Source organism: Equus caballus, chromosome 28, assembly GCF_041296265.1.
Source record: "Equus caballus isolate H_3958 breed thoroughbred chromosome 28, TB-T2T, whole genome shotgun sequence".
Classification (NCBI taxonomy): domain Eukaryota; kingdom Metazoa; phylum Chordata; class Mammalia; order Perissodactyla; family Equidae; genus Equus; species Equus caballus.
Window position 1 is genome coordinate 22,730,913 of NC_091711.1, and position 25,344 is coordinate 22,756,256.

A 25,344-nucleotide genomic window follows, 5' to 3' on the forward strand; every position below is an offset into this window, starting at 1 on the left:
TAGAAAGATCTCATTCTTTCAGCAACAGAAGCAGCTTTATTCCCCCTTGTACTGGATCATTCTATTGTCAAGTTGGTCAAGTTGAGAAATATGTTTCCAGAATTCCCCTCTCTGTATGGTATTGGATTTTACTTGGCAAGATGAGAGAGACAGAAAAAAAAAAAACTGGGAGAGATTTGAGATTTAATCAGTTGCCATTACTCTTGGAAGGTCTTCATGATTGGATAAAGTGACAGAGAGTTGCCAGTTGCAGATGTTCCTGGTGATTTCCTGTTTGTCCTTGACCTATATCCCTGTAGATCCAGCTCTTCATCTTGACTGCTGGATGTTCTAACCAACAATGTCCCCAGGACCACCAACACATGCTTAATTGAGGACCACCAGAGGTGGTAGCTACACAGAGGCAAGAACGTCCAATATCTCTCTCTACAAATGTCCCTTTCCTAATCCCACTTCTGTGACTGGACTCGTCTGGCTTCTCAGGCTCTCTATTGTATGCTCCAACCTGTCGTCCTGCACCAGTGCTTCAGCAGAACTGCTTAAAGATGCTTTTGCTCGTCCTCCAAGTCACTGTTCCAGACTTGCACTTCCCCAGCTCCTCCAGAAATTAGGTAAGATCTAACTTTTGTAATAATTAATTCTGAACATTCAAAAGGTTCTTAAGATTCAAAAATTCTTATCATTCAGGGTTCTGCTTCTTTGACTGAACCCTGGCTAATTAAGACTCTTAGAAGTGAGGTGTTTTCATCTCAAAAACCTACAACATGCGGCAATGGCTTGGAAATTGGTGGCAGATGGAGGCTGGAAAGGCAGCAAGAAATCTATTAGGAAAGGCTGGGAAAATGGCCAAGGCATTCTGGAGGCTGGAGAAAGGCTGACCCATATTATGTCGCAGAGAAAAAATTATCAAAAGACTTGCCCACAATAATGTGAAAGTCAGAAAACGTACCTCATGAACTTGAAGACCTGCTATCTCCATCTCTACACAGGATGTTGAAAGTGACACTTGGCTTCTTCTAGTTGTATACGACAAGATATGGAAAGGCAGAGATGGGTTAAAGAAGGAATCATCTGTCGGCAAGCAGAATTTAGAGGAAATATAGAAAGGCCAGGACTTATTGGACTGAAAAATAAAACTGTCTTTCATTCTAAGTATTGCCGGCCAGTAAGAAATTCTCAAGGTGAGTCAATGCCTGGGGCCAAAGATCAAATCAAGGGTTTATCTCCAAGACCTCTTGTGAAGACCTCTGAAAGATTTAAGGCCATGTCACCAATGTAGACCTGGACAATTTGTAGAAGGACCAGCCTTCCAGCTCAAAGACTTGTGAGAAATAATATCGTCATATTTTTAAGACACTAACAGTTTTGGGGTGATTTGGTACACAGCTCACAAATTCAAGAGTTATCTCTAATTAATTTCCTTAAAATAGTACATTTTAAATCAAAGTCGACTCAATACATAAATCTAAACGTGAGCAGCATGACTCTCCTTTTCCCTTTACTCCAGATAAGTTAAATAATTAAGTTTTCATTAAGATATTACTCATATTATAATTTGTAATCCAATTTCTGACACCATTACACTTTACACATTACACAATACAAATTCTTCATGACGATATGCTTCTTACAGATAAGACATATTTTCATTGTAACGGAAGCTTTCTAGAGGTAGTGTACCGGGGTTGAATCCATCATCGTTGGACACGATAGTCTGAAAACAACTGCTTGATATTGAACAAGTTTCTGAATTTCTCTGAGCTTCAGTTTCCTCATCTCTATAAACAATGTCTGTTTCTCAGGATGTTGTGAAGAATAAATGAGGTAATTCCTGGCGTATAGTAATGCCTAAGACATGTCAGCTATTATTAGTTCCAAGACAATGATTTACACTCAAGAGTGGGGGTCAAGTGGGAGCAAACTTCAAGCCAGGTTCAGAAGAAGAGCCCAGTTCTGGCCTTGGACAAAAGAAGGGATATTTAGTTGCAAATTCATTGCTGATCTCACAGAAGCAATCCAGAGGGTAGGTCGACTTGCTAATGGGGTATTCTCCCTCCCCCAGGCATCCAGCGAAAGGGATATAATTACTGTTAATATAGAAAATTATCAGATATGTTTACTGTGGTCTGAACTAAAGACGTGAAACATCCAATGATTATTTGTCCTGGCCTTATGTGGGCTGATGTGAGAAACGGGGGGAAAAATCAGGAACAATTTTCATCATTACCTCTCAGCTATTTCTCATTTTTAATAAATATGTATTTTTGTTTTTCAAATTTTCCCAGTTTGCTTTTCTTATGCCTTCACATTTTTTTAGATTGTTTCTTTTTTTAGAAATGTAGCTATTTACCTGAAATCTTAACATTTATTCATTGTTGGATTATTCATTTAACATTTATTAAATGCTTCCTATGTTCCTATCACGATGTTAGATGTGGAAATACAACAGGTAACAAGAAAGACATGGTTCTTGTTCTCTGGGAATTTTCAGTTTAGTTGGAAAAGCAGAGGAATGAACCGGAGATTATACAATGTTGCAAGTATTGCAATAAGGGAATTATATTGCTATTGAAGCGCAAAGAAAAAGCATATGCCCTCTAAAGGGTGAGGAAGAGCCAAGCAAAGAAGATAAGATGCAGTGAAAAGGAAATAGACAAGAAAACACCAGAGGCAAGGAAGCATAGCACATCTGACACGTAGGGGAGGAAGGGGCCTCTGGGTGGCCAAAGAAGCAACTGAAGACATTCCTGAAGACTAAACCACAAAAAGCCTATAAACCTTGTTATGAAGCCCTCTTTTTACCTGGAGGGGAATGTGGACCTCCTAATGGGTTTTGAGCAGAGTAATGCTATAAAACAATGAGAGACTTGTATCTTTAAATAATCACCGGTGGGGGGAGGGGGGAGTGGAGAACGGTTTGGAGGAGAAGTAGAAGAAAAACTCTAGGGGCTGGGAGCTCTTCTAAGAATCTGCCTCGGGATCTAAGGGAGGGACCTACACTGGGTGGAGACACAGAAAGGTGGATGGGTAAGTGAGTTATTCATAATGTAGATACCTACTGTGGAGCTCGTTACTTAATTAGATGTGAGGCGTCATAAAGACAGAAACATCAAATTTCAGGCTTGAGCCACTATACAAATAGTGACATCCTTTCATGAGATAGGGAATATAGCAATATTAGAGGAGATACAGGTGTCCAGGATACATATGATGATTAATTTACTTTTGCTGAGGAAGATTCGCCCTGAGCTAACATCTGTTGCCAAACCTCCTCTTTTTTTTTTTTTGTTTTGCTTGAGGGAGATTAGCCCTGAGCTAACATCTGTGCCAATCTTCCTCTATTTTTTTGTATGTGGGACACCTACACAACACGGCTGGTGAGTGGAGTAGGTCCATGCCCAGGATCCGAACTTGAGAACCTGGGGTACCAAAGTGAAGCATGCAGAACTTGAACCACTCGGCCACAGGGCCAGGCCCATGATGATTAACTTACTTTTGAACCTGAGGACATCTGAGTTTCCATGCCCAGCATGCAATTGATTATAAAGGTCTGGCTTTCAGGGAGAGATATGGCCACTAGAAGTGGAAAACATTTAATCAGTTATCCAGATGTTTTCTTCTGCTGATCAACTATTTTAAAATTGGCATTAGAGAGCCCATGTATCTGGATATAAACTTTTTCTCTTCTTGCACGAGTTATGTAATTCAAAGCCTGTAGCCCTCACATACAAATATAGGCACCACTTCAGATTTCCAGCTGATGAGTCAATAGTTTACTTTATCACCTACTTAACCTGTGCATTTCTCTCAGAAACAGAATATATATGGAGATTTTCAAATTAATCCAAAAAGAAAAAAACCTTTATTGCTTATTTCTTAAACTTGATGTGTTCTAAATAATGGGTGAATGAATTGTTTGAGCAAGTTCCTTCTCAATTGGCAAAACTTTTTGTTCATCATTGTTCATCACCTGGTATTGGACTCAGTTTGGAATACCATTACAGAAAATGCAAATGGAAAGTGATCAGTGCTACCTAAAAGATAGGAGGTGTGTTTTTCTAATAACTGAAGCTTTGCTGCAATCAAGCCGGCAGTTTATTTCTCATGATGCGATTATTATGCAAAGGCAAACTGCAGGTGAAGAAAATTGGCTGACTGTTATATTTCTGCAGCAGAGGTACTTTTCATTAATGAGGAAGGTTCATTATTTGTGTTTAAAATGAATTATTTCCACAAATAAATAGCAAAGAGTACCATCTAAGTGGATGTGAAATGAGAAGCTTTGGGGATGATTTAAAGAGGGGAGAAGAGAATTCACCCATGTTCATGGTTAGGAGTCAAAGTGGCGTAGGAGGGAGCCTTGATCAGCAAAATTCTATAGCTGTTTCAATGCCTCTGTTAGTTTTCAAAATACTTGAAAAGGAAAAAAATAGCATATATTCGATTAGTAGATGTAATTTAGACATATAGCCTTTGATTTGAATTCCTGGGAGTTTGTTCTGCCCCCGCAGCTATCAAATCATTGGATTGGGTCTCTCAGTCAGCCTCTGGAAAAGTCTAAGGGTGGCATTTGGAAACACAAGTGCCTCATGTCAAAACCTAACTTATTTGTCTTAGCAGGCACAGCAAGTGTAGGAGCTTAGAAGTCATTCTCGCAAATGATTAATCACAATTCTCTCCTTGAAAATTCACCTAAAGTAAATTTCCAGAATTCTTTTCGATGAAAGCTGTTTAAATAATGGTTGTTTACAGCTAAAGAAATATTTATGGTCATAGGCTTGAGAAAAGAAGTGGAAAAAAGTGGAGAAGATGAAAGAGGGATTAAGAAAGTGGTGATGTCAGTGAAAGGCAATGAATTTATGAGACACACATTCCTTGAGGCTTGGCTTACCTTTCCACAAATATCAAGGATGTTCCAGATAATGGCAGAACTCTTTTATGAACTGTAGGACAAGTTTAAGCCCTTCAAATACTGTTTGGAGTCCTCGTCTAGGAAGATGGAAGTCATGATCATGGTAAAATGTATAATTGTGCACACTCCAGCTGTGTAATTGTAGGTAAAATACTTAACTTCTCTGAGTCAATTTCCTCATCTTAAAAATTGAAACAGTGGGGCTGGACCCATGGCGTAGTGGTTAAGTTCATGCTCTCTGCTTCAGCGGCCTGGGGTCGGCAGGTTCAGGGCAGACCTACACACCACTCATCAAACCATGCTTTGTTAGCATCCCACATACACAGTAGAGGAAGTTGGGCATGGATGTTAGCTCAGGGCCAATCTTACTCACCAAAAAAAAAAGGAACTAGTAATGCCCACATCACAGGGTTATTGCCTGTATTAAGTTAGACCATTTTGTCCACACTTCTTAAACTGGTGTGGTAGGCTACGTGCTCGACACTACTGAAAGCCACCAAATAACATGGCACATCCCTCAATGGTCAATAATTTGAAACACACGTGAAACATATATAGTTGGAGTAAAATTCAAGATGAAGCCTAAGACTACAGATACTTTAGGCTTGCTGTGACCTTGTCAGACTACACATAAACCCTTCCCAAAACTCTAGGGATGTGCAATAATTATTCTTTTTTATTCTTCTTTATTAGGGTAATTTTAGGTAGAAAAAATGAGGAGCAATGCTCTATGGATATCTGGTACATAGGAGACCTTCCATAAATATTTTAAATAATAATAAAAGCTAAGTTACTGGGAGCTAAATATTCAGTACATGGTAAGTATATATAAGTATACTTACTGTGTATTCCTTATTTCATTGAGCCTTTATAATAACGTATGAGGTGAGTACGATTATCATCACTGCTTGAGAGATGAAGAAATGAGAAAGAAAGGATAAAATAATGTGCTTATGTCCCGGCAACTAATGAAAAAGGATTCCAGGAAAGCCAGGATTCAAACTCCGGCCATCTGACTCCTAAATTTATACACTTAATGACTGTGTTGTACTAAAAAGTAGAATTACGAGTCCACAAACTGCTAGGAATCAGGGATTCATGTAATGGTCTGAACATCTTCAGGAACGAAGTAAGCCTAGGAAACAACACAGCAACATTCACAACCCAGAAATTGTCCTATGAGAATGATACTGCAAGACGAAGGTCACTGCTGGGACTCCTTCCTGCCTCGCTCAAGGCCACTTATGAGAATATTTTAAAGCTTTCTCTACTTTTCTGTCCTTTATGTACTGAATCCTTGGAAGACAGATATGATTATCCGAGCCAGAGTTATACACCTGAATCTTGGCTTTCAGGATGCAGAAAGAGCGGTTTTCATCCTTTGGGATTCAGTCAAAGGAAGCTGAATCCTACCTCCTATTGAATCACATAATTTCTATTATTTCTCTAAAATAGGAAGGAGCATTTGATGTTGAGGACTTAAAAAAATCTGCAAATTTTTCCACCTAACATGATGAAAATATTCTTTGTATAGCTAAATGGAGACCCATTTGTTTCCCAAGGTAGACAATCCAAGTCTTCAAGTCGGTATTATCACATAAGGTACATTCGTTCTCTGGTTCTTTCACACCTCCCTCAAATATTCTGCAACATCTAGACCTACTTTTTGTAGTATGGTAGCCATTAGTCATGTGAGGCTAGCACTTAAACATTTGAAATGAGGCTGGGATGAATCAAAGGGAATTATAAATATAAAATATACAATGGATTTTTGAAGACATGTATGTTAAAATGGTAATATTTTAAATGTATTTAATTTTAATTAAGTAAAGTACATTATTAGTTGTAATTTGACCTATTACTTTTTACTTTTTTAATGTGCATATTGAAATTTTAAAGTTGTGTATGTGAGTCATGTGATAGCTGTATTGGACAGCGCTGCTTCAGACTAAATGGAATAGCTAACACAAGCACTAACACCACCACGTCCTACACGTTATATTTGGAGAGGAAGGCAGGAAAATAGGGAAATTACTTAAAATATATAAGTGTATATGCTACATCTACCAATGATCATGGAGAAGTACCTGGTTTAAACTAACATTCCCACAGAGAATGACTATGTATGTTGGATAACACGCATAGAGGAACAGACTACAAGCATCAGTGAAAAACTCAAGTGGCAGCGTCTTGAAAAGCCAAGATCTTAGAGAGAAGTAAAATGTGTTGAGATGAACTCAATATTCTCCTGGCAATTTTCCCTGAAGGCAATTGCCAGCTCCTAAATTGCAAATGTACAGAGTAAGATACAGAAAAGAACCAGAAAGCAGCTGCTAAGAAGGTAAGATGACAAGCAGAGAATGTAGAGATCTTTAAAAATTGTCTCCTGATGCTAGAGACACTTGAGTCACCATGTACATTAGATCCCCAGAAATTATTCATCTGACAGCTGGAAGTTTGCACCCTTTGATCAATATCTCCCCATTTCTCCCATAATCCAGCCCCTGACAACCACCAATCTTTGTTTCTATACGTTTGTCTTTATTTAGATTTCACATATAAGATCATACAGAATCTGTCTTTGTCTGTCTGAATTATTTCACTTAGCATAATGTCTCCAAGGTTCATCCATGTTGTCACAAATGGTAGGATTTCCCTTTTTTAATGGCTGAATAACATTCCATTGAGTATATGTACCACTTTTCTTTATCCATTCATCTATCAATAGACACAGGTTGTTTCCATGTCTTGGCTGTTGTGATTAATGCTGCAGTGAACATGGGAAGCAGATAGCTCTTCGAGATAGTGAATTCATCTTGAAAGACTTCTTTTTAATATTTTCTTGTAGTTCAGGTTTTCTAGTATTGAATTCTTTCAGCTTTTGCATGTCTAAAAAAGTGGTCATTTCAATTTTATATTTGAAAGTTATTTTTTTCTGGGTTAAGAATTCTAGTTTGATACTTTCTTTCAGTACATTAAATTACATTCATTTGCTCCACTGTATTGTGACTTGCTTATTTCTGAGAAAAATCTTCTGTATTTCCTACCTTTGTTCCTCTACATAATGTCTTTTTCCCTTTGGCTTCTTTTAGAATTTTCTCTTTATTACTCTTATAAGCAATTTGACTATTATATGCTTTGGTGTTTTCTGCATGTTTCTTGTGCTTTTTGTAACTGTGGCTTCACATTTTTCATCATAGTTTGGAAATTTTCAGCCATTATTTTTTCACAATTTTTTTCTCTCAGACTCCCTCACTCCCAACTCCTACACAAAACAAGCCAAAGGTTTGTGTTTATTTTCCAATTTGAATAAAATAAAAATTTAAAGTGAAAATGAAAAATGAAGGGAACATGACTCTTCCCTTCCCACGTCTTTCTTGGAAGCCAGACAACTTCCACTTCCTCCCACCACCCTCACCCTACCCAGGGCACCCAGGCACCGGGGCTGGTGTAGCAACCTGGTAAGAATTTAGAAGACCTGGGTCTTATCCTAGATTTGCACTTAAAAGCAGTCCTTAATTTCCTGGAGCTTCATTCTCTATCTCCAAAAGAGGGAGTTGGGCAGGTTGATGCTTTCCATCTCTAGCTCAAAAGTAGAATCCGATCCTAAAGTTGATTTATTTAAACTGGAAACAGCAACCATTTTTTAAAATCATCAATTAACATGCTTAGGAATCCACTCTGCCCAGCAGATCCAGTGGTTATAATGGATTTTTAGTTATTCTTTCGGTCTAGTGACAACATCTAATAATCCTCTAGGTCTGTGTGCCTCACTTTGACTAGTGTACAGTTTCCCAAATAAGTATTTGCTTGTTCCTTTGCATAAGGCTACTTCCACACAGCTCTTTTCCTAAATTAAATTAAAACTGAACTGTAAAGAATAATGCTTTCACTGCCCCCTTTTCTACAAAATAGAAGCATATGCTATTGAACTGGGAGAAGGCTAACCAACAAGCCAGATCTGAGTCAGTCTCTTACACCTTTGCTCTGCACATTGCCTGGGCTTGTCCTAGCTGTTTGGTAGTAAAAGGGAATTAATCTTTAATTTCTCTTCATCTAAAACCAGAAGGTACTCTGGTGCCCTAGTCTACCATTCTTTCCTTACATCAGATAAATAGGAGAACTTGTATTGTAAATTAAGCAGTGTTTGCCCCTGGAGCCCCTCTCTGGAAACTCCTCTGTTTAGAAGAAGATAGATAGTATCTTCAAACGCATCATTCTCCATGAAATTCCTTTTCGAATCTGAGCAATCTTCCCTGTGATTTCTCCTCAGCTAAATTGCTTTTAATTACATTTCTGTTTGCTTTTCATCTCATCCTCTGAGTTAAATTTAGTATTAATACGATGTGTCTCAGCAAGCTATGTAGTTTTATTACTTTTCCAATCTGGATTTTTTTAACAGAGAGAAATTTTAACGGCCCAGATGTCTTCCTACCTTCATCCCCATCAATGAACATTTGAAACCTGGCTTGAATATATAAAATAGTGTAGGAACATTCAGAAAAGTTTCCCACATTAGCTAAAAGTTAACACATTTAAAGCTGGTATTAAAATAAAAAGTGCTTCCCAAAATAGATGATACCTGAAAAAAAAAAAAAAAAGGTGACTTTTAACATCCAAAACAAGCAGTTAATTTGGAATGTTTAGTGCGAATTAACTCAAGCTTTTTGGGGAGGAAAAAGGGAGTGTTAGTTTTTCTTGCTGTGTAACAAAGTATGTCCTGCAAATGTATCAACATAAAATGACCCTTCACAGTTCTGTAGGTCAGAAGTAGGACTTGATATAGCTAGTTGTCTTTTCAGTGCATCACAAAGCTAAACTCACCATGTTATAGGACTGGTTTCCTTTCTAGAGGCTTTGGGGGGAAGTCTGGCTCCAAGTTCATTCTCGTTGTCGGTAGAATTCAGTTCCTTCCGTCTGTAAGACTGAGGTCCCTGTTTCCTTGCTGGCTGTCATCGAGGGCTGTTTTCGGCTCGTAGTGGCCTCCCACATTCGTTCTTTGCTATGTGGTCTCCTCTATCTTCAAGTCAGCAAGTGCGCGTTGAATCCTTCCTGTGCTTTGAATCTCTCACTTCCTCTGTCTTTGTTTGTTTAAAAAGCTAACATAATCAGATAAGGTCCACTTGGACAACCTCCCTATCTTAAAACTAACTGATTCGGGAACTTCATTACCTCTGCAGAAATCCCTTTTGACATATAATATAACACAACTATGGAAATGATATCTGCTAATCTATACGGTTTCCACCCACACTCAAGAAGAGATTATTCAAGATCGAGGGTCATTGGAAGTCATCTTAGAATTCTGCCTACCACAGGGGACAATGAATAAATTTGACAAAGCCTACTGAAAATTACCCCTTTTGAATAATTGTTTTTTAGGTAATGCCGCAGTGATTATTTAATATAAAGCATTATTGGATGATATGGAAATTTACACAACTATTGAATACCAAAGTGAAGTTTTAGTTTTAAAGGTAGTAGGAATAAAAATCAAAGTCATGAAAATGTTTATAGGTGTGTTGCCACAATGGTTCTCAAGAATCAGCTTCTTCTTAATTTTTTTCTTATAAAATATTGCAGTCTGTTTAAATCACACTAGTTTCAGCAGTCGCATATAGAAATAAAGACCTTGACAGCTAAGTAGTTAATGAATGCAATAGAATTTTCAGCACCTTGTCATTTACTGCCATCTCTGCCACCACCTCCTCACTCCAGGGGATTAGCTATTTGAAGAAGGGTCAAAGGGCCTGGAATGGTGTTGGAGCTTGCATGTGAAATGACACCATCTTGACTCATTGCTAACTGTGCCAGAAAAGAATAAATAGGCAGAAGTAGCCAGCAGTTCAAAATAATAAATTTGAAAAAGAAAGCAATATGTGATAAGTGTAATCATGTCAATAAAGATGCAAAAACACTTTGCTCTAGCACTATAAAATTCATTGGAAAGAGTGAGAAAATAATTTACAGGCAAATTAGAAATGCCCCTACATAAATTTCTAATTTTATTTAAAAAATTTATCCTCCCAATTGCACTTTTTTTGTTTTTTCATTTTGACACTTTAGTGACAAGGTGTTTCAGTCTTTTCCAATGCCATTTTGTATGAGAATATTTTGAATTCTCCTCCTATTTCTCAATACATTTGAATTACTATGTCATGAGAATCTGATATCAATCTGAAATTCCTCATTTGAATAAAATAACACAGACATCACCACAGGCAGTTGCCACTACAGAAATGAAACTGAAATCAATGATATTCCTTATACAGCCTCTTATATTTCTTAGGATGTGTTCGTAAACAGTTGCTAATGCAAGGATTTTTATCTTATGAATTATTAGTCATTTACCAAGTAGCAAAAAATATTTATAAATAGTCTCCTGGATTTAAAAACATTTTCTCTTTTGCATCAGGAATTGGTTTCTTTCCTCCTTGGACTCCTGGGAAACGGCTCAACAGCCTGAGGTTGTTGGTAGTTAGTTCTTAGTCAGGCACTATACTACTAGCTGCCACTGAGTATTATTATGTACCAGGAAATGCGTGCAAAGCTTTCCTCCCAAAGGCCATAAAAGTGTTATTCTGATCGAACAGGTGAAAAACAGATTTTGCCCAAAGTAGTAAGTAGCAGAGTAGAAATTACCTAATTTTAGGACCCTTTAAATCCTTAACACTAACCAATTAGGTAGAGAACACGAAGGCCCAAAACAGAAGAAAAAAATAAGATCAACTCGTCTATGTCAATATGGCAGTCATCATTCTTTTTTAGTGAAAACGTTTTAAGCTTTTCAATCACCACTCATTGTCCACTTGTGCCACATTTCTTTTTCTTCTTCAAAAATATTTTGGGTTTGTTTTAAAACTCCTGACTCACTAAATACAGTATATTTCAGATCTTAGAACAGAAAAGTCCTTCTAAAGTAATCAACATATGAAAATTGTTCCTTAAAATAGGATTAGAGCATTCTACAACCAAGGGACACAACAATTAATCTCTGTGGCAGCTGGATATCATGCAAAGAGAACAGTGACCATGAAATAAGATTTGAAAAGAGGTGGGAATGACCTGCGTGCATTGTGAAGAGTCCTACAAGCCAACAGATTGCACTTGGGGTCTCTTTAGGGTCAAGGAAAGATTAATGAAGATGCAGATAAGGAGGATGCCTTTTAGCAGGTAAAATGTTTATAAAAGTAATATCAGGGGCTGGCCCTGTGGCCGAGTGGTTAAGTTTGTGCTCTCCGCTTTGTTGGCCTAGGGTTTCACTGGTTCGGATCCTGGGCACAGACGTGGCACCGCTCATCGGGCCATGCTGAGGTAGTGTCCCATATGCCACAACTAGAGGGACCCACAAGTAAAAGTATACAGCTATCTACTGGGGGCATTTGGGGAGAAAAAGCAAAAAAAAAAAAAAAAAAAAAAAAGATTGGCAAATTGTTAGCTCAGGTGCCAATCCTTAAAAAAAAAAAAAAAAAAGGAATATCATGATGGAAAGGCTGCAAAAAACAGCTATGAAAGCCAGGAAGGTAGTTGAAGGGAAATTTGAGATTTGGAAATTTTTAACAGTTTGATCCTAGAGTAAATTGTCTAAAATAACTTTCAATATACTGAAAAGAATCAATAAGGGGGCCAACCTGGTAGCGCAGTGGTTGGGTGTGCATGTTCCTCTTCTGCGGCCGGGGGTTTGCCTGTTCAGATCCCAGGTGCGGACATGGCACTGCTTGGCAAGCCATGCTGTGGTAGGCGTCCCACATATAGAGTGGAGGAAGATGGGCATGGATGTTGGCTCAGGGCCAGTCTGCCTCAGCAAGAAGAGGAGGATTGGCGGTGGATATTAGCTCAGGGAAAATCTTCCTCAAAAAAAAAAAAAAAAAAAGAGTCAATAAGTTTCTCAAATGGGTATTGAATAAATGTGTGAATGAATGGTATATGTTTCCTATTCCTAAAATGAGTTAGTAATTTGACCATGGCTATTTGGATAGCACTGAAGAGCAGAATACTACAACTGTCAAGAACAAGTGTTCCATGGATACAGAAAACAGATTGGTGGTTACCAGAGGGGAACGTGGTTGGGGGAGAGTGAAAGGGGTAAAGAGGCACGTATGTGTGGTGATGGATGGAAACTAGACTTTTGGTGGTGAATAAGATGCTGTCTATACAGAAGTCAAAATATAATGATGTACACCTGAAATTCACACAATGTTATAAACCAGTATGACCTCAATAAAATAATTTTAAAAAGTAAAACAAGAAGAAAAAAAGAACAAGAGTTTGGCTTCTTGAGTTAGGATACCATTACTAGTATAAACCATCTTTTGTGTTGTAAAAGAAATAGTCTCTTTCCATTAAGAATATTTGCATCGTTCATAAAAACCTTGCGTATGAATTTTCATACGTATATTTGATTTTCAAATTCTTGTCTTTTAAGTGTAGCTTTTGCTAAATTAGCTTGCTCATGTACAACCAAGTAATAAAAACACATGAGAACCTTAAGAAATAGGAAAAAACAATCATAAACATTAAAATTCATTTATACATGTCTAGATTTTCTTTGTAGTTTGTCTTTTAGAAATTTAGAATCCAAATTTTCCTGGCCTCGAGTATCAGTTAGAGTTTGGCCTCTGCTTCAATCATGGGCTGATGATGGTCATGATTATTATTATTTTACCATTTTATTCCAAGAAAGATTTAGGTAACTCCTTTAGGATAACAAAATACTGTATTTTATGGCAGAAACCTCTACACGACTTTGCTTGTCTAGCTCTCTGTGGACCTTAGCCTACAGTCATACAGAATGTGATAGATTTAATGAGGAGAAATCCTGGAGTCTCAGTGATCTCCCTTTTTACATTGACTTGTTTTCAAATAAAATAAAATATTACCAAGGTTGTTTTTTTTTTAAAATAAGAACCCACTTGTGGAATAAAGTACAATGTTTCATATTACTCATTAGCACATGTAGAAATTCACAATAACAATTCTTTCCAAAGAAGGCAAATCCATTCTATTTCTACTCCTGTTTCTCTTTGAATCAGCAACCTTCTTGTAAGACTTATTAATCAAGCAGCTGTCCATGAGTTCACAGTATGATGATGATTTTCTATGCAATACAAAAGATAAGGACTTTTATTAACTCTAAAAGACTCCTTTTCAAGTTAAATTGTAGTACAAAACTGAAATACCTGATATGTAGTTATATAACTATTTTTCAGCATATGTTGTGCGTTATAATTTGGAAGAAGGCCTGGATCTCTATGTAATAATAGAGTCTTTTGTATGTAACTATATACAACTTTAGAGGAAGAAGTTTTAGCAAAATATTTTCAATTGCCACTTGTCTTGCCTTTACTCACTTAATTTCAATGAATAACAGAAATGTTAACTAGAAAGTTAAGAAAGTAGCATATAGACAATTCTTTCAAGGCAATTCCATATTTAGTCAATAAAATTAAATAAAATTTTAAAGATTTTTTGAAACTCAGTATTGGCAACGATGTAGGGAAATGAATAGTGACATCATGTATCACACATTGTTGGTAGAAATATTTTTTCAGCTTAACAACATTTAAAACAGTAAAAGGATGTATGGATTTTACCCTACAATTTCATCCTAGAGAAATATTTGCACCTGTGAATTTAAATATAATACATATAAGGCAGATCATTGTAGCACTGTTTGCAACTTATAAAAAGCTATAAGAATTTATCAAAAGAGCAAATATTTTAAAAAGTATCCTGTGTCTATACAAGTAAATACCTTGTATTCATAAAGAAATATGTAAATACTGTGCAATCATTGTAAGGGAAAAGGTATACCTATTAGCATTGATGTGAAAAGTTTTTCAAGTGAATGTTGAGTGAATACAAGCAAGACACAGAAAAGAATGCATAGCATGATCTCATTGGCTTAAAATATTGCACCTGCACTTGTTTGTAAATATGGAGAATGAAGACAGTAAGAATCATACTAAGCAGGACCCAATGGCCATCTCTGATGTGGGATTTGGACAGGAGAAAAAGGAAGATGAGGAATTTCACTTGTCGTCTTACACACTTCTATATTGTTTGACTTTTTATAACTAGAATGAATGCCTTTTGTAGTTTTAAAAAGGATGTATGGTAACTATATATATAGTTTCTATATGTAGTTTCTAATTGTGAATGGTGAAGTTTATGGATTTAATAGGGCCCTGAGACTGATTTCATTTGGCTTTGTGATTAAGTACTGATGGTTTTACATTAGTAGTGTCACTGAGCTGTTTTACTCTCCTCTCTCAGCCACAGTTTATGTGAAGAACTAACTTGACTGGTCAATTATATGATTTTTTTTTCAAATGATGTGGTGTTTGTACTGAATGATATTCATCAAAAATCAGGAGATTCAAATAAGCAATACATATAGTTTGTTTTCAGATTGCTGTAAGTGTTTCAAAATTTAAAATTATTAGAACAAACAATAGTTTTGAATATTATCAAAATTACAATTGCTTGGGTAGGATTTGTAAAAAAAAACATTACAGAATTGTCCCTTAATGTAAGATCAAGCAATTATTTAGTGAAATAATCAAACCACATGGGTTCAGGCTTTAGTTTTATCTTATACAATATTTGCATTAAGTTCTTTAAAACTAGTTTTCAGATATATTCACTTCCGTTTACTCATAGGAAAGCACAGTACTGGGCACATTGTAGACCCTGAATAAATATTTCTTGATTTATTCATTGTTATTGACCGTCAATAGGAAACTGCCTTCTTGACATGCTTTGTATTAATGAAAAACCTATTTCATTAGAGAAAGAAAAGACATTATGTTCAAAATAATAAAATAAAAGCCTCTGTCTGTGTTAAGACATACGATCATGAAAATAATGACTTAGATGATTTATTCTGTCCTCTCCTAACCATGTCTCTCCTAACTATGACTTAGAGCTCAATAAGCATTAAATAAGCAGTAGGCCAGGACTTTATATCATCAAGGTCTCATGTCTCTTTTCTGCTTATAATTCGTAAATTTTTATTGACTTCCTGTTGTCAGCCATAAAGGTCAAAATCTTTGGCATATCAATCAGAGTGGATTCATGATGTGGACCTGCCAAACACTTCAGCTCACTTCACATCCACACCATGCTAGCAGCCTTCTACCCTGGTGCATTGCTAGATTATTCCCCTAAGTAATAGGGTACCAGAAAATTGAAATCCACATCCACGCCCATCCAACTCTACATCCCCCAAATGATAAAAGATTCATTTGGACGAATATATCCAGAATTTTGCCTTCAGAAAATCTAGAAAGAAGTTATTTTAATTTCAGCATGGATGTATATCTTGTATCATTTAAAAAAAATAACATGTTATTTTGCATTTCCTTCTAGGAGTCTTCATCTAGCCCTGCCACACTGATTTCATATGTGTTTTTCTCTCTTCTTGAAATCATTCTTCCTGATTCATTTCACCGCATCTCACCTTACCCAGGCTGTTCTTCGTCCTACAATTTGCCTGGCTGACTGTGATTCATTCACCAAGACACAGCTGCTGGCATCATACTTTCTGCCAGGAAGACTTTCCTGATATCATCCTCAGGTTAGTTGTCCTTTCTTTGTGCTCTCATATGTGCATCATGAACATGACAACTCTTATTACATATACTCACTCTATTGTAACCATTTATTTATATGCCTCTCTCTTCATTAAACATGAGCTGGTTTATTGAATAAATGAATGAATGATTGCATGAACAACTGAGTGGGAGAATATTTATTTCGATTTTTTGCTTCAAATTCTTAAAAGGAATCATTTTTCAAATTTTTACGTGTATATAATATGTACTGTTCATACAATAAAGTGCTAGCTGATGAACTAAAGAACCAAATAGAATAAATTATGTTCACCCATCTAGTAGAAGGCTATTAATTTATCTTTTTGAAAGTGCCATTGAAGAGAACAAAATTGCCAAAAGGAAGAGTGGCATTGAACAATGCTCACCACTAAGCAGCCTTTATTTAATTGGCATTTAAGGCATTTTCAAAGGATGCTTGGTCAAAGAGATATATAGTAGCCTTATGCTGAGCACTATTTAATTATTTCAGTCCTCATCTGTCACATTAGCACTCTCCTGTCTCATTTTCAGTGCCCCCAAAGCAATGCAGTTGATAGATTATGGAAAATAAATCTAGTGTGGAAATACTGATAATTTGCTCAAGGTCAAAAAAAAAAAACAGGCAAGAGTAATTTGCAACAACTAAATTGCTAGATGTAGTGCTCTGGCTTGCTGCTCTGCAAAACGTGGGGGGGGGACTTGACAAGAGTCAAGACTCTTTAGAAAAATATGCAAATCAAAAATTTACCACCTTTCTAAATCCTTTTAATCCATCAGTTAATCTCAACAATGACCTACTTTTCAGAACATTGAATATGCTTGGCTACCTAATCACATTATCTCACTTCTCTCCTGCAAACTTTGAAGTGGGAAAGATATATGTACAAATGAAAACATTGATAAAGCACAGCTGCCTGTCATATTTCCAATCTTCTTAGGAAAACAAGTGATTTATAGCATGATGAGATCAAATCTTCCTCCATAGCATGCTAATGGCTATATTTTAAAACTCAGTTAGCATAACTCATGCAATAGCCCAGGCTGATGATATTAATGCCAGATCTTTGGACAAATTTGGTTAATGTGAAAGCAGAGGAGAAAGATGATCTCATTTTGGAAACAACAATAAAAATGATGCTGTTCACTAAGGAATTGAGACCATGAGGCTTTAGTGTGATATCTTTGTGCTTGTCTTCTATCAGCCAACTTTCAACTGTAAAATACATTAAAAATTCACTTATGGAGACTATAGGTCAGAATTGTTATGAAGGGGTGCTTTGCAGAGAAAAGTTCATCACACGGTTGGCTTGTTCTTGCCTTTACATCCGGAAGTGTTTATTGAAGGCCTACTATGTTGATAGTATTATACATGAGGCTATAAAAAGACTGAAAATAAGAAAGAACATATCTTGCCTTCAAGGATTAGTAAGTGGGAAATACAAGATCTATAAACATATTTTTTTAACACATATTTATGTGTGTGTATGTTAAATATAAACATATGCATACTGTTAAATAAATGATCTGGTGGTGATTATCTTAGTTCAAGTTCCCTAGATTCAGAAGCTAGTATATAGATTTTTATTCAAGTAATTTATTGGGGAGCACTATTAGAAGAAAGGAGGTGGTGGAAGCACGATAGAACGGGGAAAAGAAAGTCTCAGATGGAGACTAGTTTCAGTCTGATCACCTGGGCAAGGTTTGGAACAAAGATTGCACTGCAGAATTGTTCCCACTTTGAGACAACAGAGGCAAGCTTTTGTATTCCATGCCAGTCAGTCACGGGCCAAGCTCAGCCTTCAGGGATGTGGGAGTGGTCTACAGTGCCTCTTGGGCCAAGCTCCCATTTGGCTGAAGGCAAATCTCTAACAAAGTAGTATTTGCTGGATACTCATCGGTCAACACAACAGTAGAGAATGGGTACACTGGCTGTTAAGGGGGATCAGAGTGGGGTACCAACAGTGTCAATTATGGTTCACCACTTCTGCCACTCAGATTTACTTGCTTTTCACATTAAGTTCACTCCATCAAGGCACAGCTTCTTTGAACTATTTGTGGGTCACAATTTCTGGGAAAACTTTCACGAGGAAATTTACTTGGACAAACTACAAACTCTGCTGCTGCAATTGGTCCTTAGGCCATAACTGATACTATTCATTACGTTGGTCATCCATCATGCATTCTGATGGCCCTTTCCCTCATCTAGAACTTCTGTTGGTCTGGATACCTTGGTCTGTTGGGTTTTGTTAGATCTTCATCCCTGAGAAAGTTGAGCTCGTATTTACTGTGCCCCAAAACACCATGGGTGATGTGCTCATACACTGAGAATTATAACTGGGCCTGGGAATACCGTGAGCCCACCAGTGGATCACCTAAGTGCGGTAGGCAATTATCTTTGCCACTTCCATTCCCTCATAACGATCTTGGTCAATTACCCATGCCAATATGACAACGCCTTTCTTTGCTTCCTGATGTAATGGCATAGAGAAACTCCTTTCTTTGCTTCCTGATGTAACAGCACGGAGATCCCAAAGTAATCAGATAATGGCCAAAACTTTTGATTTACTGTGATTCTTACTGCATGCCCTGGTGAAACCCTCTCATCGTTGGGAGCTAGAAATTCTAGACCCATAGAGCTTAAAATAACAGAGAGAAGAAGTGATAGTGAGTGCTGGCACTCCTACTTCCCAGACCCACATATTCCATCTGTTGGTGATATAGTACAATATAACAGCTGCTGGTTGAGATGTGTACTGCTCCATGAAGCAGAGAGCCCCATTTTTGCACTGCGCTATCTCCAAATTGGAGCTTCAGTTGCTTCTTCAGGAATTCATTTCATCACTCTGTCAGGCCAGCAGCTTCTGCTTCTGAATAGTGCAATATGTGGCAGGATGAATGAATTCCATGTCTGTGTGCCCCCGGCCACACTTCTTTTGCTGTATGGTGGGTGCCTTGATCTGAAATAACGTTATGCAGAATTCCATGTTGATGAATAAGCTACTCTGAGCTGTTGGATAGTGGTCCTGTCTGAAGTAGTGCAATCAAGAAAAGCAAAGCCAAATACAGACGAAGTGTCAACCTCATTGCAGAAGGCAAAATAATGACTCCCAAAGATGTCTATATCTTAATCCTCAGAACCTGTTGTAATGATTAATTTTATGTGTCCGTTTGACTGGCCATGGGGTACCCAGATTAAACATTATTTCTGGGTGCGTCTGTGAGAGTATTTCTGGATATGATTAGCATTTGAATGAGTGGAAGAAAGAGGAATTCTTCCCCTTTTTTCCTGCCTCACTGCTTGAGCTGGGACATCTCATATCTTCTATTCTCAGCCTGAGCTTGTACCATCGGCTCTCCTAGTTCTTAGGTCTTTGGACTCAGACTGAATTATACCACTGGTTTTCCTGGGTCTCCAGCTTGCAGACAGCCCATTGGGGACTTCTTCACCTCCACAATCATGTGAGTCAATTATTCCCAGAAAATCTCTCACTCTCTCTAGATACAGATATAGACATAGACACATCTCCTACTGGTTCTATTTCTCTGGAGAACCCTGACTAATACAGATTTTGATACCTAGGGTGATTCTAGAGGAACATAATTTTAAGGATGAGTTTTCTAAATTGGTTCTGGGTTTCTAGAATGGGCCCTCTAATGTAATTAGATTCAAAGATATCAATGACTCTATTTCCAGTAGTAAAGAGAGCACTGATAGTCCGTGGTGTGAACTGTTACAGAGAAATGCAAACTATCTGCATTGAATACCCCTAATCAACCACTTATAACAAAAGTAAGGAGGTAGATGATTCCATATATGATGCTTTCAAATATTTTTAGAAAATTAAGAAATATAATAATGTTGGTTAGTTCTTCCTAATGTCACTGAAAAAAGAGCAGATTTGTCATTGGTCTGGCTGGGAGGGCCCAGAAGACATACCTGTCACTAATACTGTTAGGAATAAATTTGTGAGGGGAGCCTCAGCATCCTTGAAAGCTCTGTGATTGTTCTTCTCTGAAGGCCAGACCTCACAGTGGGAACTGCAGTCACTGATTTCAGAAACCTAAATGCAATGTGAGCCATTGCATCCTGGGGTGGCAGGGGCTAAGTGGAGGCACTTAACCACTGAAGGCCAGGTGGGAGTGGGTACCACAATGGACAGCGGGGTCAAAGCAACAATCAGACTAGTCTGACTTGTGCAGACCACTGGCATTGGCTATTGATCATGGTGTTCCTGGAAATGAAATAGATAGAAAGCCTGCTGTATTCTTACTTGAACAGAAAATGTTCTAGATCAAGTGAACAAAAGTTTAACTTGAATTATAAAACCAGAATCACAACCCCTTAATCAATTCCCAGACTTGAGCCAGTTTACAAACCCAGAACACCTGAATGTACGGATGATTGGATAACTTTGAGGAAGGGCCCTGGTACACTACTCAAAATTTATATTGTTAATCCTTCTCCTAGTCTTCCCCAAAGGGACCGGTGGCAATTTATGAGGTAACTTTGGATTGAGGAAAAGGAAATAATCATATCTTTCAGGACTACTGGACACTGGATCTGAACTGACTCTAATTCCAGAGACTCGAAACGTCACTGTGGCCAAGATTAGGGGCTTATGGAGGTCAGGTGACCAACGGAACTTCAGCTCACGTCCATCTCAGAGTGGGCCCAGTGGGTCCCCAAAACTATCCTGTGGTTATTTCTCCAGTTCCAAAATGCATAATTGGAATAGGCATACTCGGCAGCTGACAGAAGCCCCACATTGGTTCCTTGACATGTGGAGTCAGGGCTGTTATGGTAGGAAAGACCAAATGGAAGCCAGTAGAACTACCTCTACCTAGGGAAATAGTAAACAAAAAGCAGTACTGCATTCCCGGAGGGATTGCATAGATTAGTCCCACCCTCAAGAATCTGAAAGATGCAAGGGTTGTGATTCTCAATACATCCTCATTCAATTCCCCTATTTGACTTGTAGAAGAGTGATGGGCCTTGGAGAACTACAGCGGATTATCAAAAGCTCAGTCAGTTGGTGACTCCAACTGCAGCTGCTGTACCAGCTGTGGTTTTATTGCTTGAACAAATTAACACATTCCATGGTAACTGGTGTGCAGCTATTGATTTGACAAACGTCTTTTTCTTCATCCCTGTCCCTAAAGCCCACCAGAAGCAGTTTGTTTTCAGCTGGCAAGGCCAGCAATGCGCATTCACTGTTCTACCTCAGGAGTATATCAACTCTCCATCCCCATGTCATAGTTTAGTAAGCAGGAATTTTGATGACCTTTCCCCTCCACAAGACATCACACTGGTCCATCACATTGATAACATTAAGCTAATCAGACCCAGTGAGCAAGAAGTAGCAACTACCCTAGATTTATTGGTAAGATGTATGCATGTGAGAGAGGGAAAATAAATCCCGCTCAAATTCAGAAGTCTTCTACCTTAGTGAAATTTCTAGGGGCCCAGTGGTGTGGCCATGTTGAGATATCCCTTCTAAGGTGAAGGATAAGTTGTTGCATCTGGCCTCTCTTACAACCAAGAAATAAGCATAACATCTCATGGGAATCTTTGGGATTTAGAGGCAACATATTTCTCATTTGGGTGTATTAATCTGGCCCATTTACTGAATGATACAAAAAACTGCTAGTTTTGGGTGGGATCCAGAATAAGAGAAGATTCCACCACAAATCCATATCGCTGTGCAAGCTGCTCTGCCACTTGGCCCATGTGACCCATCACAGTGGTGCTTGAAATGTCAGTGGCAGATAAAGATGCTGTTTGGAGCCCTTGGCAGGCCCTTATAGGTAAATTGCAGTGCAGGTTTTGGGAATTTTGGAGCAAAGCCCTGCCATGATTTGCAGATAACTACTTTCCTTTCAAGAAACAGCTCTTGGCCTGCATTTGGATCTTAATAGAGATCGAATGCTTGACCATGAGGCAACAAGCTACCAGGTAATCTGGGCTACCCATCATGAACTGGGGGTTGTCTGAGCCACCAAGCCATAAGTTGGATGTGCAGAGCAACATTCCATCATCAAACAGATATACATTATACATACATATATATATATATATGTGTGTGTGTGTGTGTATGTGTGTGTGTGAGTGATTGCACCCAAGCAGGTCCTGAAGGCACAAGTAGGTTATGTGAAGAAGTAGTCCAAATGTCCATGGTCCCCACTCTTGCTACATTGTCTTCTCTCTCCCAGCCTGCACCTATGGCCTCACAGAAAGTTCCCTATTGTTCCCTATAACAGAAAGTTGACAGAGGAAGGGAAGACCTGGGCCTGGTGTACAAATGGTTCTGCATGATATTGAGACATCACTCGAAAGTGGACAGCTACAGCACTACAGCCCCTCTCTGGAACATTCTTGAAAGGACAGTGGTAAAAGGAAATCCTCCCAGTGGGCAGAACTTTGGGCAGTGCACTTGGTTGTTCACTTTACTTGGAAGGAGAAATGGCTAGATGTGTGATTACATAACCATTCATGGGCTATGGCCAATGGTTTGGTTGCATGGTCAGGGACTTGGAAGAGCCATGATTGGAAAATTGGTGACAAAGAAATTTGGGGAAGATGTATATGGATAGACCTCTCTGAATGGGCAAAAAATGTGCAGATATTTGTATCCCATGTGAATGTTCATCAAATGGTGACTTCAGCACAAGAGGATTTTAATAATCAAGTGGAAATAATGATCTGTTCTGTAGATACCAATCTGTCTTTTTCCCCAGCCACCCCTGTCATCACCCAAGGGGCTCATAAACCAAGTGGCCATGGTGGCAGGGATGGAGGGTATGCGTGGGCTCAGCAACATGCACTTCCACTCACTGCAGCTGGTCTGGCTACTGCCACTGATCAGTGCTCAATCTGCCAGCAACAGAGACCAGCACTTAGTCCTTGATATAGCAACGTTCCCTGGGTGATGAACCAGCCACTGATGGCAGGTTGATTACTTTGGATGACTTCCCTCGTGGAAGGGGCAGAATTTTGTTCTTACTGGAATAGACACTCTTGGATATGGATTTGCCTTCCCTGCACGTAATGCTTCAGCTAAAATTACCATCCATGGACTTACAGAATGCCTTATCCACCATCATGGTGTTCCATACAGCACTGTTCTGATCAAAGAACTCACTTTACAGCAGAAGAAGTGCAGCAGTGGGCTCATGCTCGTGGAATTCACTGGTGTTCCACGTTCCCCATGGTCCTGAAGCAGCTGGCTTGATAGAATGGTGAAACAACCTTTTGAAGACTCGGTTATGGAGCTATCTAGGTGACAGTACCTTGCAGGGCTGGGAGAAGCTTCTCCAGAATGCTGTATATGCTCTCAATCAGCGTCTAATATAGGATGTTATTTCTCCGATAGCCAGGAATCACAGGTCCAGGAACCAAGGGGTGAATTTGAGAGTGTCACCACTTATTATTCCCTCTAGTGATCCACTAACAAAATTTTTACTTTCTGTTCCCAGGACTTTATGGTGTGCTGATCAAGAGGTTTTGGCTCCAGAGGGAGGAATGCTTCCACCAGGAAATACAATAATGACTGCACCAAACTGGAAGTTAAGACTGCCACCCAATCACTTTGGGCTCCTCGTGCCTCTGACTCAACAGGGAAAAAGCAGAGTTGCTGTCCTGGTGGAGATGGCTGATCCTGACTACTAAGGGGAAATTAGGCTACTACTCCACAGTGGAGGTAAGAAAGAACATGTCTGGAATACAGGCCCTTAGGGAATCTCTTCATATTACTATGCCCTATGATTAAGGTTAATGGAGAACTACAACTCAATCCAAGCAGAAATACTAATGTCCTACACCCTTCAGGAATGAAGTTTAGGGCCACCCCACCAGGTAAGAACCATGATCAGCTAAGGTACTTGTTGAAGGCAAAGGGAATACGAAATAGGTAGTAGAAGAAGGTAATTAATAAATATGACCATGTGATCAATTACAGAAAGGACTCTAATTGTTATGAATATTTCCTGCTTATTTTGTTACGAATACAGTTGTGAGTGAACTCTTTTTTTTTCCTTACTCCCTTATCATGTAACATGAGACGTATGTATTGCTTTTATGTCATACTATTTAAATATTGTTAATTTTGCATCATGGAATCATAGTTTTTAAGTTATGGGATATCAAGGAGAAGAGTAAACATCACTCAAGGGTTTTATCTCCTCTTCTGGGGAAGAGATTACTGTGATTTCAGTGTTACACAGGATAGTTGTATCATGTTAGGTGGAATTAGGACTTTATTACTGTCTTTTCTTGGAGATTGTTTGGTTTAGGTAGATGTATGTGGGTGCCATATTGACAAAGGATGGACTTGTAATGGTTAATTTTATGTGTCACTTTGACTGGCAATGGGGTACCCAGATTAAACATTGTTTTTGGACGTGTCCATGACGGTGTTTCTAGATGAGATTAGCATTTGAATTGGTCGACTAGGTAAAATAGATTGCCCTCTCCAATGTCGGTGGGCATCATCCAACCCATCAAAGGCCTGAATAGAACAAAAAGCAGAGAAAAGAGGAGTTCACCCTTTTTTTTTTCCTGCCTCACTGTTGAGCTGGGCCATCTCATGTCATCTTCTCCTTTCAAACTGAGATTAGACCATTGGCTCCCCTGGGTCTTAGGCCTTTGTTCTCAGACTGAATTGCATCACTGGCTTTCCTGGGTCTCCAGCTTACAGATGGCAGATCATAGGACTTCTCAGTCTCCAAGATCCTGTGAGTTAATTTCTCATATATGTATATATATATGTAAATTTTTATATATTCTACTGGTTTCGTTTCTCTGGAAAACTCTGACTAATACAACTATGAATATATTACTTT

General features: G+C 38.4%; 1 long non-coding RNA gene across 1 annotated transcript; it reads left to right on the forward strand.

Annotated features, from left to right (window-relative positions):
• LOC138921177 (uncharacterized) lies at nucleotides 1-24,459 on the forward strand. Its single transcript, XR_011433524.1, has 3 exons — nucleotides 1-611; nucleotides 16,383-16,490; nucleotides 23,980-24,459. It is a non-coding gene; the product is annotated as an uncharacterized lncRNA (long non-coding RNA).
• Nucleotides 24,460-25,344: the final 885 nt, after the last annotated feature.